Consider the following 16,431-nt stretch of genomic DNA (forward strand, 5'->3'; position numbering starts at 1 on the left):
ACAGGCTGAAATGTCACAGAAATCAAGCCTAAGACCGCAAAAGTCCTAGCTAATCCCTCCCACCCCAACTGGAGCCTATTTGGAGAAGAAGCTAAGGTCAAGGAGAAGGGTGGGTGACTGAACAGAAATGAGAAAGGAGAAAAGTTAAGTTAGCTTCACAGAATCCTCTCTTTTAATGAAGGGAAGGGCTATTGCAGAGGACAGGAATCAAATGAGGCTTAGGGCACTTCGAACCAACAAAACAGAAACAGAAAAACAACAGTAGGTTGGGTTTTGGTTAAGATTTGAGTTGGGTGTTATGGAAATGGGCTAAGTTGGAATGGGAGTTCCAGGTTATACAGGCACACTGGAGCTTGGGCAAAATAATGGTTCAGGCTTCGGAATGGTGAGGGACTTTCTCTGGCTTTTCCCATCCCTCTCAGGGTCTCTGCCTCCTATGCATCTCTTGATCCTTTATCTTCAGGCCTTGCCCCTCACACTAAACACTACCAAATGTGAAGAGTAACACAAAATCACTGCCACAGAGACATGAATATGTACACATAACATGTGAACACCTTCATATTTTTGTCTTTAGGACTTATCTCTCTCAAAGGAAAATACAAGACATACTTTCGCATCCATAAAAATGCCAACTGAATCATCACTTTCCCAGTTATCCAGGCTAACCAACCGCTGTTATTTTTAAAATTTATCTCCTCTTTAATCTCAAGAATCAAAACAGTTACCAAACCCTATTATTCTCCTTCTTATTATCTTCCTTTATCCTCCTTTTCTGTCCTCATGGCCTCTTTCCATCTGAATTGTTTTCTTCAATAGCTGGTCTCCCTCTGCTTGTGCTTCCCTTCTCCACTCTATTTCAGACACCAAATAAACCTCCAAGGGAAGGTCATAGGCCTCTGAGGCCTCAGTGGAGAGAGGATTCATTCACACGATCAGAAGCTGATGACCTTTAAGTACAGCTCATGTTTCAGATGTGAACCCTGGGACAATCAGGGTAGCTGCTGATAAATACACAGGTCACATCCACATATAAATCCATACACAAGCCAAGAAAATACATGCAATGAGACACTCATGAAGAAAACATACACAAACATACGTAGTGTTGTTAACAAACACAGGTTCACAAATATGCTGCATATAATCAGTACTGACAGATAAACCCAAACTTCTTGGGTTGCATTCAAAGCTTCCATGACCTAACTCTTGCCTGGAGCTCCAACCTTGGCTCCTGCAAATTTTCTGCTCCATTAACATCTAAACATCACTTTGTTCCTCCCCACTTCTGTGCCTGTGCACATTGCATCACTTGTGTGGAAGGCTATCCTGGCTCTTTCCACAGATCAATATCCTACTCCATTATTTAAGGCCTGTCCTAGTCACATTCCTGTTAAACCTATTAAGCCTTCACTGATTACCACAGGTCAAGGAGTACTTCTTTCTGAACCTCCTCAAATCACATAGTGTTTCTGAAACCAGATCACCCGCTTAGCACTGAATTATTGCTTTATGTGATATTTTAGTTGCTTCTTATGTGTTGAAAAAGTTGGGCTAAATAAGGAGTCAGCAAACTACAGCCCAGGAGCCAAATTGAACCCTTCCAATGTCTTTGTAAGGCAGCAAACTAAGAAAAGTTTTTACATTTTGAGTGGTTGAAAAAGCAATTTCATCACATATAAAACTTATATGAAATTCAGTTTTCAGTGCTCATACCACTCACATTCTTTTGGTAATTATCTATGGCTGCTTTTGTGCTACAAGAGCAGAGTAGATTATTGCAACAGAGACCCTAAAACATTTACTATCTGGCCTTCAAAAGAAAAAGTTTGCAGATACCTGGGCTAAAGATTGCTAAAGTCATTTTCCCTAACTAGACTGAAAGCTCCTGGGGGTTGGGGGGATCATTTTCATTTGTTAAAGCTTCCCACAGCCTACTGAAGCCTGTGCACATCAGTGAACTGACAACTGGAGAGGCACACAAATATAAAAAATAATTTAAATATGCTTGGATACATATTCTTTCTACTTCTAACACATACAGATACAAACAGGACTTAAGAAAGCACATAGCAACAAATAGTGAGAGGAACACAAACACACAAGAATAGAGACACTCTCCTATTGAATGAGTGTTCATGTGCAAATTTCTGCAGTTCTCAAGAATAGAAAGCCTAAGTGGTTGCTGCAAATAGGAAGGCAAAATTTTGGAAAGAAAAGAACAAAACGTTTGAGTACTGTGCCAATCCCTTTTTCCCTGAGTTTTCCTCTGCTTATTCACTCTGGGAGCTCATCCCTGATAGAAATCCATACAGGGATCTTCCACCCACAGAGGCTTCAGTGACGGAGAGAATGCATCATAAACGGGGGGAAGGTGGGGAGTGCTGACCTGCAAAAAAAAACAGCTCAAATTCTTCTGTTGCATCTCTAAAATTGTTATAGAGGCACAAGACACAGATATACAAGCAGAGTCATAAATAAATGGATCAACAGTGACACACATGTAGAAACAGACATGTTGAAACCTATATATAAAATCTCAGGTGCGCAGAAAAGCACGAGGGAGGTAGAAATACAGGAGAGGCAGCATCCTAGGAGCGCTGACTTGAATTGGATGAGTGCCAGGGCAGGAGTCAGGCTGCCGAGAGCTACTAGGTCGGAGCACCACCCACCCATCCCTGATTCCCAGGCAGAGACAGGGTGTGCACGCCAGGGAGACGAGTCGAGGGGCTAGGATTCGTCACCCATCCCCCCTCAGCTCCTCCTTCTGATGCCGCACCACCTCTTCTTTCCCTGTCTGCTCCCTTCTGCTCTCCCACCGCCAACTCCCAGCACGTTCATTCCCACCTCGCTCGCTCTCGGCTATCCCCCTCGCTCTTTACCCAAGGGCCCCTCTTGCCTTAGAGTCTTAGCTCTCCTCCGCCAGGGCTTCTTTGCAGATTGTCCTTGGGGAAAGGGGGAGGGGAGCTTGGCGAACACTGGGAGGAGCCAGGTGGAGGCAGCCGGGGAGGGGAAAGAGGAGAGGCTTTTCATCCTCCACTAAGCTGATGCGGGCCGCGAGGCTCCTCCCGCTTCTGCTCGCCTTTCTCCTCCCCTTCCCCCTTCCCCCTCCCCCTTAAGAACACAGCACAAACGTGACAGGGGCTTAGTTTCTCCGCTCCCCAAAGGGTTCCCACATCCAGCTCGGGAGCCATCAGCTCCGGTACACAGTGGGAGCCAGAATTTATTTAGTTCCTCCCCTTGTTGTCCTCAGAGACAGTTTTCCTAGCTGGGGCTTTTCTGCATTCAAACATCCTCCGCAACTAAAAATAAGCCTCCCTCTCTGGCCCTGTCGACTGTCTCCCACCTCTGTCACTTTGTTAAGTGTTAGTCGTCCAGTCGTGTCCGACTTTTTGCGACCCCATGGACTGTAGCCTCTGTCCATGAACTTCTCCAGGCAAGAATACTGGAGTGGGTTGCCATTTCCTCCAGGGGATCTTCCCGACCCAGGGATTGAACCCGAGTCTCCTGCACTGCAGTCAGATTCATTACCGTCTGAGCCGAATCCCTGCCCTTGAGGAACATTGATCACTGGTATTGACATATTCTATGTAGTTGTTCAGTCGCTCAGTCGGGTCTGACTCTGCGACGCCATGGACCGCAGCCCGTTAGGCTTCCCTGTCCTTCACTATCTCCCGGAGCTTCCTCAAACTCATGAGGGACGTCAAAAACCCCTTTTGTATTTACATACCTTTCTCAGAGAAAATACAGGGAACCTAGCGAGGAATGAGAGTTGTTTTCGTTGTTTAGTCGCTAAACTAAGAGGCAAGAACCCTGCCTTGACAGCCTCATTCTCAAGCCTGCAATAGAAGGGGATGCAGGATTCTGAGAGTGAGGCAATCGTATACGTTGGGCTACAAAGCAAGAAGAATCCATCCTGGGAACATGGATCAAGTACTACTTGAGGAAGAGGTGCATCCTTTTACCCAGTTCCTCTTTACTCTTTCCACTGCTCCACCCATGCCTTGTTTCAACCCCTCTCCACAGCCATCTCTCATCTCCTTGCTGTTTTTACCGCCCCGCCTCTTGCTTACTTTTGTTTCTGCATCTGCACATACTGCAAACAATAACAGTGCAAGTGCCAATGCAAGTCATAGGATAAAAACACATGACTACACAAAATTAACTTTCTGCAAATGTTGCCATCAAAAAAATGAAAAGACAACCCATAGAATGGGAGAAAATATTTGCAAATCATATATCTGATAAAGGACCAGGTATTGAGAATATATAACTCTTGCAACCCAACCATAAAAAGATAATAAACCAATTTAAAAATGGGCAAAAGATCTTAACAGATACCTCACCAAAGATGACGGATGGCAAATAAGCATATGAAATGATGCTCAAAATCATGTCATTAGGCACTGCAAATTAAAACAGAGAGACCACTACCATCTATTAGAACGAAAACTTGATAGTACCAAATACTGACAAGAATGTGAAGCAACAAGAACTCTTTGTTGATACAAATGTAAAATGGTATAGTCACTTTTAAAGATACTTTGGCAGTTTCTTACAAAGCTAAATATAGCATTACCATATGATCCAGCAATCATATTCTGAGGTATTTAAGTGAGTTGAAAACTATACCTATATAAAACCCCGCACATAAATGTTTAATAGCAACTTTGTTCAAAATTGCCAGGAACTGGAAGCAACCAAAATGTCCCTCCAAAGGTAAATGGATAAACAAACTGTGGCTGCTGCTGCTGCTGCTGCTAAGTCGCTTCAGTCGTGTCCGACTCTGTGCGACCCCATAAACGGCAGCCCACCAGGCTCCCCTGTTTCTGGGATTCTCCAGGCAAGAACACTGGAGTGGGTTGCCATTTCCTTCTCCAATGCATGAAAGTGAAAAGTGAAAGTGAAGTCTGTGTCTGACTCTTTGAGACCCCATGGACTGCAGCCCACCAGGCTCCTCCATCCATGGGATTTTCCAGGCAAGAGTACTGGAGTGGGGTGCCATTGCCTTCTCCAACAAACTGTGGTTCATCCATCAAATAAGGCAATAAAACAAAATGACCTACAAAGCCAAGAAAAAGACATGGAGGAATCTTAAAACATACTGCTTAGTGAAAGAAACTAGTCTGAAAATACTGCATACTATGTGATTCCAACTATATGACATTCTGGACAAGGTGAAACTATAAAGACAGTGAAAAGATCAGTGGTTGCCGAGGGTTCAGAGTAGAGATGGAGCAATAGATAGGCGGAACTCAAGGGATGTTTTTGGCAGTGAAACTATTCTGTATGATGCTATAATGGAGGATACATGACATTACGCATTTGTCAAAAGTTACAGAATCATAAAACACAAAGTGTAAACCCTAATGTCAAGTATGGACTTTAGTCAATAATAATGCATCGATACTGGTTCATCTATTGTAACAAATGTACCACACCAATGCAGGATGTTAATAATAGGGGAAACTGAGCAGAAAACAGCCAGGATATATGGGAACTGTGCAATCTGCTCAATTTTCTGTAAGTCTAAAACTGCTCTAACAAAGTCTATTAATTTCAAAAAATATATTCTGTTCAATGAAATATCAAATAAAGTTGTGATAGTAACAAAGAAAAATGGGCAAGCATTTGAAAAGACATATATCTAAAGAAAATATACAAACAACCGATAAGTACATGAAAAGGTTATTATTAATTCCATTTCTTTAATACAGACCTATTCAAATCATCTATTTCTCCTTGTGTGAATGTTGGCAGATTGTATCTTTCAAGGGATTGGTCCATTTGACATAGGTTACCAAATTTGTGGGCACAGAATTGTTCGTAGTATTCCTTTATCATCCTTTTAATTTTCATGGGATCTGTAGCAATGTCCCCTCCTTCATTTTGGGCATTAGCAATTTGTGTTCTTTTTTTTTTTTCTTAGTTAACCTATCCAGAGATTTATTAACTTTATTGACCTTTTTTAAAAACTAGCTTTAGTTACATTTTCTCTATTGATTTTTTTGTCTTCAATTTTATTGATTTCTGTTCTAATTTTTTTTTGTCTGAGTACTTTGGATTTAATTTGTTCTTCTCCTAATTTCGTAAGATGGAAACTTAGGATACTATGAGATTTAGATCACTTGCTTTTCTGATATATCCACACAATGTTATAAATTTCCTTCTAAGCACTGCTTTCTCTGCATCTGACAAATTTTAATAAATTGTGCTTTTAATTTTATTTAAAAATATATTTAAATTTATCTTGGGATTTCTTCTTTGACTAAAGTGTTACTTAGATTTGTGTTGTTTAACCTCTAAGTATTGGGGCATTTTCCAGTTATCTTTCTGTTACTGATTTCTAGTTTAATTCCACTGTGATCTGAAAGCAGCAATTATATAATTTGTTCTTTTAAATTAGTTAAGATGTTTTTTATAGCCCAGAATGTGGTCTGTCATGATGAATATGTTACCATGTATGTATGAATGAATGCATGGGTGAATCAAGTCACCTTGAGAAAAATTTATATTCAGCTATTGTTGGACAAATTGCTGAAATCAATACTATTCAGTTCACTGATGGCGTTGAGATCACTGATGTCCATATTTTCTGTATGCTGTATCTGTCCACTTCTGAGAGAAAGATGTTGAAGTCTCTAATTGTGATAGTTAATTCATCTATTTCTCTTTTTAGTTCTATCAGTCTTTGCCCCATGTAGTTTGATGTTGTGTTGTTAGGCACATACACATTAAGAATTGGATCTTCTTGGAGAATTGACCCCTTTATCATTAGGTAATGCCCATCCTCATCCCTGTTAACTTTTCTTTGAACTCTGCCATGTCTAAAATTAATACAACCATCCCTGCTTTCTTTTGATTAGTGCTAGCATGGAATATTCTTCTCATCCATTTACTTTTTATCTATAAATAGCTTTATATTTAAAGTGGGTTTTTTGTGGACAACACAGTTGGGTCACGTTTTCAGATCAACTTTTGACAATATATCTTTCAATTGGTACATTAGACCACTGACATTCAAAGTGAGTATTGGATTAATATATACCATATTCATTACAATTTTCTATTTGTTGTCCTTGTTTTTTGTTTCTATTTTGTCTTCCACTCTTTTTCTGCCTTTTGTGGTTTTAATGGAGTATTTTATGTGACTCTATTTTTCCCTCCTTTCTTAGCATAGCAGTAATACCTTTCTACTTTTTTTTAGTGGTTGCCCTAGAATTTGCAACATGCATTTGCAACTAATTCTAGTCCACTTTCAAATAACACTATGTCATTTCACAAGTCATACGAATACCTATAACAACAAAATAAGCCTAATTCCTTCCTCCCATCCCTTGTATCATTTCTGTCATTTATTTTACTTATATATAAACATAAATAAGCATATGTATGATAAACACATGGGTGCATGCATGCTAAGTCACTTCAGTTGTGTCCAACTCTTCGCAACCCCATGGACTGTAGCCTGCCAGGCTCCTCTGTCCATGGGATTCCCCAGGCAAGAGTACTGGAGTGGGTTGCCATGCCCTTCTCCAGGGGATCTTCCCAATCCAGAGACTGAACCCTTGTCCCTTATGTCTCCTGCATTGGCAGGCGCAGGCGGGTTCTTTACCACTAGCACCACCTGGGAAGCCCATGATAAACACATAAGCGTACATAAGTGAATATACTGTGGCTATTATTTTGAACAAATTGCTGTTAGATCCATTAAGAAAAATGAAAGGTTTTGTTCTATCTTCACTTATTCCTTCTTTGATGCTCTTCTTTAAACAGATCTGAGTTTCTGACCTATATTATTTTTCTTCTCTCTGAAGAACTGCTTTTAACATTTCTGGCAAGGCAGGTCTATGGGCAAAAAAATTCCCTCAATTTGGTTTTACTGTTGCTGTTGTTCAGTCACTCAGTCATGTCTGTCATGACTGTCCTGTCAGTCATGTCTGACTCTGCAACCTCATGGACTGCAGCACACCAAGCTTCTCTGTCCTTCACCATCTCCCAGAGCTTGCTCAAACTCATGTCCATTGAGTTGGTGATGCTATCCAATCATCTCATCCCCTTAAAATCTTTATTTCTCCTTTACTTTTTAAAAATTAATTTATTTTAATTGTAGGCTAATTACAATATTGTAGTGGTTTCTGCCATACACTGACACGGATCAGCCATGGGTATACATGTGTTCCCCATCCTGAAACCCCCACCCACCTCCCTCCCCATTCCATCCCTCAGGGTCATCCCAGTGCACCAGCCCTGAGCACCCTGTCTCATGCATCAAACCTGGACTGGCGATCTATTTCACATGTGGTAATATACATGTTTCAATGCTATTCTCTCAAATCATCCCACCCTTGCCTTCTCCCACAGAGTCCAAAAGTCTGTTCTTCACATATGTGTCTCTTTTGCTGTCTCACATATATCTCCTTCACTTTTGAAGGATAATTTCACAGGGTACAGAATTGTAGATTGGTGGTGGGGCGGGGGGAGGGGAGGGTGTCTCTCTTAACATTTAAAATATTTACTCCACTAGGTGGCAGTAGTGGTAAAGAACCCGCCTGCCAATGCAGGAGACTTAAAAGACACAGATTCAATCCCTGGGTTAGGAGGGCATGGCAACCCACTACAGTATTCTTGCCTGGAGAATCCAATGGACAGAGGAGCCTGGCAGGCTACAGTCCATGGGGTCGCAAGGAGTTGGACATGACTGAAGTGACTGAGCATGCATGCCACTCTCTTATTTGTATGGTCTCTGTGGAGAAGTCAGATATAATTTTTATCTTTGTTCTTCTATAAGTATGGTGCTTTTTCCCCCTTTCAGGAATTTTATTTTCAATTTTCTGTAATTGAAAATGATATGCCTAGGTATAGGGGTGTTTTTGTTTGGCCTTTAGCTTGTTTGGTGTTCTATGAGCTTCCCAGGTATGTAATTTAATGTCTGACATTAGTTTGGGAAAATCCTCAGTCTTTAATGTTTCAAATAATTCTTCTCTTCCTTCCTTTTCTTTTGGTATTCCTATTATGTATATGTTACATCTGGTGTAGTTGTACCACAGTCCTTCAATATTCTGTTGGTTTTTTTCCAGTCTTACTTTCTTTGTTTTTCAATTTTTGAGGATTATATTGATATATCCTCTGGCCCAGAGACCTTCCTTTAGCCATGCCCAGTCTACTAAGAAGTCCATCAAAGGCATTTTCCACTTCCATTACAGGGGTTTTCATTTCTAGCATTTCTTTTTGTCCCTTTCTTAAGATTTCCATCTCTCTGCTTGTATTGCTTGTCTGTTCCTACTTGCCGTCTATTGATATTTTATCCACCAGGACCCTTAGCACATTAATCATAGGTGTTTAAAATTCCTGGTCTGATGATTCTAACATCCCTGCCATGTTTGGTGCTGATGTTTGCTGTCTCTTCACACTGTTTTTTTCCTTTTTATATGCCTTATAATTTTTTCTTGGTAGCCAGATATGACATACTGGGTAAAAGAAAGTGCTATAAATAGGCCTTAATAATGTAGTGGTGAGGTGTTGGGGAGGGAAAGCATTCTATAGTCCTATGATTAGATTTCAGCCTTTTACGGTGCCTATGCCTCTGGACTACGAATTTCACAAGTGTTTCTCGGATTTTTTTTTCCCTCCCTGCCCGCCTTAGATGGAATAGGACAGCTAGAGTGGGCTGGATTTCGGTATTACCCTTCCTCGGATCAGTTAGACTCTGATAACTTACTCTGGTAAGTTAGGCTTTGGTTAACTAGTTTCTCCTGAAGGCAGGCCTTGTTAAGAACAAAGTGTTCTTGTAACAGGGAAGAACAAATCTGACTCCATATTGGATGTTTCTTTTACTTTTAACTTTTGTATTCTATTGCTTTTGCTACAAGTTACTCACTATAGGGATGTTGTCTATAGGCTTAAATTATACAGAAGGCAATGGCACCCCACTCCAGTACTCTTGCCTGGAAAATCCCATGGACAGAGGAGCCTGGTGGGCTGCAGTCCATGGGGTCTCAAAGAGTCGGACACAGACTTCACTTTCACTTTTCACTTTCATGCATTGGAGAAGGAAATGGCAACCCACTCCAGTGTTCTTGCCTGGAGAATCCCAGGGACGGGGGAGACTAGTGGGCTGCCGTCTATGGGGTCGCACAGAGTCGGACACGACTGAAGAGACTTAGCATACATAATGGCCCATCTCTGAAAACTCTGCCTCCTGTGTAATGAATGTTACGCCAATATACCTTTGTTTAGCTCACATGAAACCTCCTGACCAGGCCCACTTGTGAATGGTTACAGCAAGGTAGAAACTAATGTATGTAGGAAACTGGAATTTACCCTCCTTTTACTATAGAAAGAAGCCAGAATTCAAACTAAGGGAAGATGTTTTCTTGGGGACACTAATTCACCATGTTCTCAGTCTTCTGGCTTTCCAAATAAAGCTGTTACTCCTTGCCACATCAACTCGCCTCTCAATTTATTGGCTTGTCTTGAGGTGAGAAATACAAGCTAAAACTCGTAATACTCTGGTTTAGTTCAGAATGGTTCCTCTTCTCTTCCCCCTGCTAGAAGCCCAACCAGATTTTTCTCTGATACTTACTGTGTGAATCTGGTCAAACTCCTGGGAGTAAATCTCACAATATTGTGAGGGCACCCCTTTGACTGGATCTTCCTATAGTTTTTAACTCCTAGAGTTGTCTGCACTGAGACTCCAGCAATTTGTCAATTACAGTTCAGGCTTTCCTACCCTTCGGTGTTTCCCAAGGTTTCCACTCATGGGTCTCTGCTCCAGGAAGCTGTGATGAACTGTATTCACTTGCTTGTCTCTCCAATTTTGGAGTTAGCAGTTTGCCCCGTGTCCTCCCCGCTCTTATGGATTCAAGAAGAGTTACTGGCTTTTCAGTCTTTTTTTTACTATTACTTGTTGTTAGCATGGAGTGTGACTTTCAAGCTCCTTGTACTGGAGCTGGGGGACTGGAATGGGGAACTGGTAGATAGAAATCCAAATTACACATTTTAAATGGATAAATTTTATGATATGTGATTTATATCTTGATAAATCTGCATTTAAAATTTGAAAAAGGAGAAGCTGGAAGAGCTGCCCATACATTCTGGGCTTTTTAATTCCAAAAGGGAATATAAAGGCTGAAATTTAAGTCAGTCCACCCCTTCCTCTTTCTACCCACTACTAACTTCTACATCTTAATATAGGAGTTCTTAATGAATCACTGCATTTCTGAGTCTACCTTACTTAGGTGAAGACAAGGAAATGTCATTTACTCCTAGCCTTATCCCCAGATACTTGATCCTTTAGATCCCTTTTTCTGTCCAGGGAGCAATCACCCCCATGAGGACCACTCAAAGAAATATCATCTCAAAAGGCACCTGGGGAAACTTCAGGTCAGCTGGAGGTGGGAGTCACAGAAAAGAATTTTCTCAGAAGTACTAGGCCTTGCCTATTGTCATCCTAGTGCAATCTCCAAAACTGAAGATGTTCCTTTCTGAGCACTAAATTAGTAAAAAGCCAACACAATATAGAGAGTAGCTAATGGAAGAAATGCATCGTGTTAAGAAATGGCTATAAATGTCTTCCTGATAAGAATTTTGAGAAACCCAATTTATTATTAATTTATTCATATACTCAACAAATATTTATTGAGGACTCATTATGTGCCAGTCATTGTGCCAGGTACTGAGGTATAATAAGCTCTCATGAGGCTTATCATCTAGAGGGACTATCAAAGGTTCAAAGAAGTTTATATTTCACTGGACCTGGGAGATAATTGAGAAATCAATAATTCCATCACAAATTGTAATATATCAAATTTTTATGACAAAAATATATTAATTGAGGGCACATGGAGTAAAAAAAAAATGGGGCCTGGATACTAAGACTCTAGTAGTATTTATTTATTTCCAAATAAAGCTGTTTGAGAGAACACCAGAGGACATATATTCCAGCATTAGAGAGATGGATGATATGATAAAACCATGATAGCTCCTTATAAATGGATCTTCCTTAATCTTAAACTCCAAGACCACACATTTTATTTTTTCATAATTTTCTGTTTATCAAACAACTTTTAAATTTCAAATATAGTTTCTCAGGAAGCTTAACGACTTGGAAGGGGCATGTTAGTGAGCTTTGGTTGACTAATGATTCAAAATTTGGACGTATAATTTGATGGTAGACTGATGACATAAGAGAATCTTGAGATCTGGGAAATTCTTGAAAATACTTATATATCTTATACCTAATCCTCAGGCCTCTAATGGCGAGGCTGAGAAGCATCCTTCCGGGCAGGGTGCCAGTGTGTGGAGCTTATGGGTAAACACAATATGGTAACTGAGGAAGAAGACTTTGAGAAAGGGGTCTAAACATTGTCATACCTTAGGGTGCCTAAGGAAAGAGTAAGGAATAAAGTGCACAGCTTAGCAGAGGTAAGGACCAGGAGTCATAAAACAAAGCAGCATGTTAGGCAGTCAAACAAGAGCTGGTGCCAAAACACATCTCAAAGCGACTAAACTAAGCCAGTAGCTGAATTTGCTTTCATCATAAGATTATTTTCATTTCTGGTATAGTTTAAGGCGGCTGGAAAGGACACTGTGGATTCCTCCTCCAGAGAACACTGAAATTTCCTGAGTTTGCACTCAAAAAGAACCTGGGGTTCTCAAACAAACTTCTCAAGGGGTGAAGGGTGGGGGGTTATGTCCATTCTAATGACTTAAGGAGAGGAATTAGTTAGGGTTCTGCTGGAAGTCTAGAATTTTTTCCAAAATATAATCAGCTTTTTTCAGTTGTTCGGATTGGTAGCTAGAATTCAGGCTTTAGAGAACTTGGCACAGAGTAAGGGGAAAATAAGAGGTAAACCCATAAGAAGAAAGTCATTTGGACATAGAATGCCACGTGGTTAAAATCTACTATTTCTTATACTGTGTCCTATCTAGTGGTGGTCTTCTTGTTTTCAGCACATCAGGTAAAGCTAATGTGCACAAAAGAGAACTATCTTATATGAGAGCTCCCCTTATATGTCATATCTTGGTATTAAGCAATCAAAGACATATTCTTTACACAGATCCTCAAAGTACAGGGAGGCATCCAAAAGGTCCTCTTAGACTTCTTAGAGCTCTCTGGGTATCAGACAGCTATTGGGGTGTTGGCATGAAGTCCAGGCAAACAGTAGGGGCAAAAAGTCATAATTATTACAAAAGAAGGCATTCTAGGGGAGAGAAGTATAAGATGTTTAAGGAGAATTCTATAGTACTTAGACAGGAAGAGCCCTTGAGTAAACCAGCTGAGGTATTCTAAAGTACCTTGGTTCATATACTCTATGCATTAACCCTGTTAAGTAATGGTAGGAAATGAAGAGATAGACAGCTTTGGAGAGGACCCTTCAAACTGGGATAACATTAGACAGTACTGCGAGAAAGTTGAGCAGTTCTTGAGGACAGATCACTTGAACACTGATTACTAAAGGCCAGTATAGATTAAAGACAATAAAGAGGATGTTGTATGGCATACTCCTGAGTCCATTCACTTCCACTAGGATGGTGTCATGACTATGGAAAGGATACATATCTATATTTAGACCACTGTGATGAGAAGATAGCTAGTGACAGTATCCCAGGACATCTAGGAATGAGAAGTAGGTATGCCAGTTATCCGGGTGTGATTCTAGCCCTGGAGAACAGGAAATAGCATACTATAGGTTTCATGTGCTCAGTCAACAAATATTGAGTACCTATTACATGTCAGACACCATTCTAGACTGAAAGGGATCCAGGATTGGAAAAACACATCCCATTTGTCCTTATGGAGCCTACATAATAGGGAGGAAAGCAGATAATGAACAAATTAGTCAAGTAGTGATGACAAGTGCTTTGAAGAAAAATAAAGCAGGGCAAAGACGGGGAGCAACAAGGGTGCCATCTTAAGTAGGGTATTCTGGGAAGATCTTGCTGAAATGACATTCCAGGAAGAAGTCCGAATAAACGAGAGAGAAAACCATGCTGTTGTTTGGATGGGGGAGAATAGCAAATGCAAAGGGTCAGAGGCTGGAAGAAGTTAGGAGTATCATACCAGAGGATCACCAAGACGTCCTTTGGACTAGAACCAGAATTGAAAATGAGTTACTATGATTTGGTGGATTCATACTGTGAAACATCTCTCTCTGGGTTAAAACAAGTATCTACCTGTTCCTCTCACTCCTACACAAGCCCTGGGTTTCATCTGGTTATTACCTGACTAACATGCTATTTCTCTGTTTTCCTCCACTAGAATGGAAGCTCCCTGAGGACAGATCCTGGGTGTAAGCAAGAAACCACTGTCTACATTGGAGCTTGAGTTGGAATAGGATGACCGCTGGACACACTGCAGCCTCTACTAGCAATGAGTATTAAAGTTTCTGACCCAGTGCACTAATTAAAGGTTCTTGGTTCCAGTCTAGCAGATTCAGCATCACCTGGATCCTTGTCAGAGATGAAAATTCTTGCGCCCGACTTGGAATCTACTGAATGAGAAACTCTGGGGCTGAGGCACACCGTTGCACTTTAACAATCCCTCCAAGTGATTCAGATGTGCAATAAAGTTTGAGAACTATTGTTCTAAGTTGTGGAGGTCTAGGAACACCAACACTTGAAGAATAAAGCTGCGTGTCTCAAAGGCCTGGGTGGTTCCTATGCAGTCATTTCTGCCAATGAGGATCAACTTCTCAAGAAAGTCAGCTCAAGCAGAGGTCACAGTAACAAGATGACCCCCACCACAGTTGAAGCACCACTTTCAAGTCTTGATAAGCACAGAGGTAAATGAAGTCTTTAGCTGAGGTATGAAGACTCAAGCTTGAACCAGACATACTTTTTCTTTTCTTAAAGAAGCAAATTTTGAGGGTTATCAAGGAAGAGATGACAAATAATCATTATATAAGACAATACTGGGTGTGAATCTTCTACTTCAAATCTGCTGACACCTCATGGAGCATAACATGAAAGGCCGAGCAGTTTAGCAAGTCCAAGGGATATATCTTTAGACTCTTAAATACATTTCCCTCAGAGGGAAATGAGACGGTTAACTGAGAGGTAGTTTAATAAGGAACCATTCAGAATAGGGTGCTCCAAGAGAATAAATAAAATTATTTCTATTAATCAGTGGAAGATGAACAAAAGTGTTCCTCGAGTCTACTGGTATCCTTGAATATTTGACTCAAAGAAAAGCATCTGTAAGGCTATTTTCCTACTCAGTGATCTTTCCAATTTAGTTGACACTATAAAAGCTCTGAGAATTTTAGCTTTGCAAAAAAACACAAGTTCTCTGGAGTTGTTCCTTGGGAGGTCAATGTTGAATGGTGACTAGGTTGAGATGAAGGTAATCTTGATAGAGGCAGAGCTCCCACTGATTTTCCTTTAGCAAGAATACAGGTTCTGGGATCATGAAAGCATAGCATCTATATGTGGAGAATCCTGTCTCTGATGTAGGAAGCAAGTATGCCTGTTTGGAAGGAACTTAGGTTGTGGGCAGCAAACACTTGTATAAATCAGTTGTGCTCACAGTGTTGGGGTAACTTCATGTCCTGGCCTGCATAAACTGCCAAGGTTCAAGTGTATTATCAAAGGAACTGAAGGTGGGGGCATAGGCAATGTTGGTGACAGATAGCTTAGACAAAGCAAAGAATATGATAGGTAAGTCTTATGCTTCTAGGTTGGGGGTGGGGGGAGCTGGTGGAAGAGGCAGATGGTGGAAGAGGCAGAAGAGGCAGATGGTGGAAACACTGCTCTCCTGGCATTCTCCCCCATTTGCAGCCCAGTAAGAAGTGGGCTCAGTAGTCACAGGTTACCAAGGCTTTTTGCCCATCAGTGAACAGAAAAGAGGCTTATGCACAGTTCACTTCAATTCAGTCATTCAGTCGTGTCCGACTCTTTGTGACCCCATGGACTGTAGCAAGCAAGGCCTCCCTGTCCATCACCAACTCCCGGAGCTTGCTCAAACTCACATCCATCCAATCGGTGATGCCATCCAACCATCTCATACTCTCATCCCCTTCTCCTCCTGACTTCAATCTTTCCCAACATCACAGTCTTTCCCAATGAGTCTGTTCCTCGCGTCAGATGGCCCAAGTATTGGAGTTTCCGCTTCAGCATCAATCCCTCCAATGAATATTCAGGACTGATTTCCTTTAGGATTGACTGGTAGGATCTCCTTGCAGTCCAAGGGACTCTCAAGAGTCTTCTCCAACACCACAGTTCAAGAGCATCAATTCTTTGGCGCTCTGATCAGATCAGATCAGTTCCTCAGTCGTGTCCAATTCTTTGCGACCCCATGAATCGCAGCACGCCAGGCCTCCCTGTCCATTACCAACTCCCAGAGTTCACTCAAACTCATGTCCATCGAGTCAGTGATGCCATCCAGCCATCTCATCCTCTGTTGTCCCCTTCTTCTCTTGCCCCCAATCC

The 16,431-nt window shown here is 41.2% G+C and overlaps 1 protein-coding gene across 5 annotated transcripts in view; it reads right to left on the reverse strand.

Annotated features, from left to right (window-relative positions):
• PFKM (phosphofructokinase, muscle) overlaps positions 1–16,431 on the reverse strand; it is a 43,361-nt gene that overhangs the window by 21,621 nt on the left and 5,309 nt on the right. Inside the window, 1 exon segment of one of the 5 annotated variants that reach the window (NM_001075268.1) lies at positions 2,900–2,949. The exons of 1 other annotated variant lie outside the window; for it this stretch is intronic. The gene's annotated coding sequence lies outside the window, so the exon portion shown is untranslated. 5 annotated transcript variants of the gene reach the window in all.

The sequence above is a fragment of the Bos taurus genome, chromosome 5 (assembly GCF_002263795.3).
Source record: "Bos taurus isolate L1 Dominette 01449 registration number 42190680 breed Hereford chromosome 5, ARS-UCD2.0, whole genome shotgun sequence".
In the NCBI taxonomy this organism is placed as follows: domain Eukaryota; kingdom Metazoa; phylum Chordata; class Mammalia; order Artiodactyla; family Bovidae; genus Bos; species Bos taurus.